General features: G+C 47.0%; 1 pseudogene; it reads left to right on the top strand.

The window, feature by feature from the left end:
• Positions 1-214: 214 nt before the first annotated feature.
• On the top strand, positions 215-1,718 carry LOC118849665 (annotated as a pseudogene).
• The last annotated feature ends 1,862 nt before the right edge of the window (positions 1,719-3,580 follow it).

A 3,580-nucleotide genomic window follows, 5' to 3' on the forward strand; every position in this document is an offset into this window, starting at 1 on the left:
TTTATTGATTTAAAGAAAAACAGAAATGACAATCTTTGCAAATGGAGACATGTAGCATGCACATGCATGGGCTGCCTACTAATTTCTACCTTCTTCAAGATGCTTTTCCTCTGGGGGCTGGGGGCGGGGCCTCTTCCCCGCAGGCGGGAAGGGGGAAGGACTCCCGGTTGGGAATGAACCTGGCCTCGGCCTCAGCTTCCGGACTGGGCAGGCCATGGCGGTGTGGACCAGGGCCAGCAAAGCGGGGCTGGTGGAGCTGCTGCTGCGGGAGCACTGGGTGCGGGTGGTGGCCGAGCTGAGCGGCGAGAGCCTGACCTTTACCGGGATGCGGCGGACGAGACTGACCCTCCGCTGGGATGCGTGCTGGCAGCTTTCAACGGCCTCCCCAACCGGGGCGGGGGCAGCAGCAGCTGCGGGGACTCGTTGCCCGGCATCCCGAGCCGCGGCCTGGGCCTGTCCAGCCCGCCCGGGGCCGCGGCCGGGGGCTCCCAGCCAGTGCGGCGAGTGAGGATGGTGAAGCAGGACACGGGCGGCCTGGGCATCAGCATCAAGGGCGGCCTCGAGAACCGGCTGCCGAACCTCATCTCCAAGATCTTCCCTGGGCTGGCTGCTGACCAGAGCAGGGCGCTGTGGCTGGGCGACGCCATCCTGGCGGTGAACCCATGACCAAGCGGTGCAGGCGCTGAAGCGAGCGGGCAAGGAGGTGCTTCTGGAGGTCAAGTTCGTCCAGGAAGTGACCCCGTATATCAAGAAGCCATCATTGGTGTGTGATCTGCCCTGGGAAGGGGTCGCCCCGCGGTCACCGAGCTTTAGTGGCAGCTAGGACTCGGGCTCCCCCAAACACCAACATGGCACCAAGGACAGGAAGGTCATCCGTCTCAAAATGTGTTTTGCCATCAGGAAACTTGAGTATGCCAGACCTGGAGAACAGATTGATAGAACTCCATTCTCCTGATAGAAGAAAAACTTTGACCCTTCACTGTAAGTACACTGCAACCGCCCACCCCTGGTTCAGTGCCATCCACACCAACATCATGGCTCTCTGGAGCAACCTGTACAGCAGGAGGCAGCAAGGCAGTCAAACACATAGCCTGACTGGCTGAACAGGCAAAACTAGATGGTGGAAGGCAGCAGTGGAGACCAGTCCTGATGGCTGTGACTGAGGATTTACTGCTCTATGACTACATGCTGCGGACAAGGGAAGACTGGGCATCACCTTGTCACAGCTACCCTCTCATCGCTACCGGTTTGATACACTTGGGCTCAGGATGTAGGTCACCATACATTGGATGTGGTCTTACATTTGCCACCAGGACGGGCTCCCGTCAGGGCATCGAGATGCACATGTTCAGGATGGAGTCATATCGGGACCTGTCGACCTGGACCCGAGTTCTTGTACAAAGTTGTCATGCTGCGGCTGAACTGATCAAGGTCTCACTAGGCCTGGAATGAATGGCCAGGAAGTACGACTCACAGTGCATTATGAGAATGGATTCACTATCTCGCGAGAAGGAGGTGGCCCCGGCATTGTGTTATATGGATACCCCTTTGAAAAGTTGAAAATGTCCGCTGATGACGGTATCAGAAATCTGTACTTGGATTTTGGTGGTCCTGAGGGAGAACTGACCATGGACCTGCACTTATGCCCCAAGCCAATTGTTTTTGTGGTGCACACCTTCTCGTCAGCCAAAGTCACTCACATGGACCTGCTGGTGTGAGCCCGAGTCCGCTGACCTCTGAGCATCACAAGGAGCACCTCCACCTCCGAAGAAAATGATTTAGCACAAAAGAAAGCTGCTTCTTTTGCTCTTTTCTACAGCATTAGTGCCTTGACAAGGACCTGCAATTATTGCTAACCCAAAACCGTATTCAGAAAACATCTGGGAACAATGAACCACCGTATGCAGGAACTCCAGTGCTCTCCCTGAGGTCCCTCCCTACTTAGGGATAGGGAGGTGTGACTTCTGTGACTGTAGAATGATGAGCTATTTTCTGTATATTGTCTGTATTCATCATCTGCTTGTGTTTGTCTTTCTTCTCCCATAATAGGGTGGCGTCATGGTTCTACTTTCCAAATAAGAGAAAATAGTGGAGAGACAGTTCCCTTGTTCCCGAATTCGTGGACTTGATTTGGTGCCTGCCGTCTCGCACCTGACGTCTGTGTTGGACAACTCTCCCCACCTTTTCTTTGCAAGCAGACAGTTGGCTTTGTGGCCATTTCAGGGGCTCCCTAAGCTTTGCTGGGAGTTTGCCATCACCGTGCATCGTGTGAAGCTCCCCCACAGGTGCCGCTCTCTCTGTCATGATACTATGGCTGCGTCCCCACCATGGCCACTCTCACCCAATTTACCTACCAAGTTTTATCACTCAAAAGTGTTTACTGTATAGCATAAAACCTATGAAATGTCAAAAAAGAAGCTTTTCTTTTTTCCTCAATACTAGTGCTCTCCCTCTGTAAAGCATCTCCAATTTATTATTCATCTATCTTTTTTGTACATAGTTGTTTACATGTTGTTGCCCCATTAGGCTATGAACTCCTTGACAGTACAGACTATCTTTTGCCTTTGTTTGTATCACTTGTGCTTAGCACTGTACCTGGCATAGAATACATGCTTAACTAATACTTATTGACTGACTGCAACAAATTTCTACTGGTTACCATTGTACTAATTACCACCAAGAAATAGATGATCAAAAAGTCAGCAGGTCAGTTATCAAAAGTCATAGAAAACATAAAAATGAATATCTATATTGATACCCATGAAATATAAAATAAAACAAAAAATAAGTGATTGGTACATTGCATAGTTCCTTTTTGCAGGCTCAGTGGAAGAATGTGAACGAAAACCACTCAAAATGTCAAGGAAATGTTATAATTTATAATCTTAGAGGAAATAGCCATAAGACAAAATCAGAGATCCATTTAAGTATAAGTAGAACATATTAATTTAATACAACAAAATATGTTAGAATGAATATTACTGGGGCTATGAGTTTAGTCTCAAGAGAGAGGGAAATTATGGTATAAAATAATATGAAATTATTTTCTAAGTAAAATATTTCACGATAATGGTTATTATTTGATCTTCTGAAGTATAAATTTGCAATTGTAAAATGGAAGGGGGAAAGAAACAGAATTTCTCCTTAAATCAGCTTGATAACAATCTCATTAGGACATTTTAAAAGCTGCTGATTTTCTTCAACATAATTAAGCTATTCATGAGTGTTGATTTAGCACCTAACTATTTATGAACTCAATAATGGTGTCTTTGTGAGACTGTAGGAGAACCTGAGACAAATAAGCTGGATATGTTTTTAGCTTCTTAATTGAAGACATAGGAAGGTGGCAAGAACACACTTAGCAAAGAAATGGAAAATATACTCCTGAAAAGATACCCTACAGACGGTCTCTCAAATTCTGTCATCTGCTAGGATTAAAAGGCTTTTTTGTTAAACAGTCAAAGCTCAGAAGTTAGACTTGATACTTCAGAACAGGAAATCAGATACCTTTGAAATGTAGTCAAACCTTCATGTAATGCTTTTCACAGAATCAAATGAGTTTGAATGTTACTTCACCATC

This window comes from Trichosurus vulpecula, chromosome 5 (assembly GCF_011100635.1).
Source record: "Trichosurus vulpecula isolate mTriVul1 chromosome 5, mTriVul1.pri, whole genome shotgun sequence".
In the NCBI taxonomy this organism is placed as follows: domain Eukaryota; kingdom Metazoa; phylum Chordata; class Mammalia; order Diprotodontia; family Phalangeridae; genus Trichosurus; species Trichosurus vulpecula.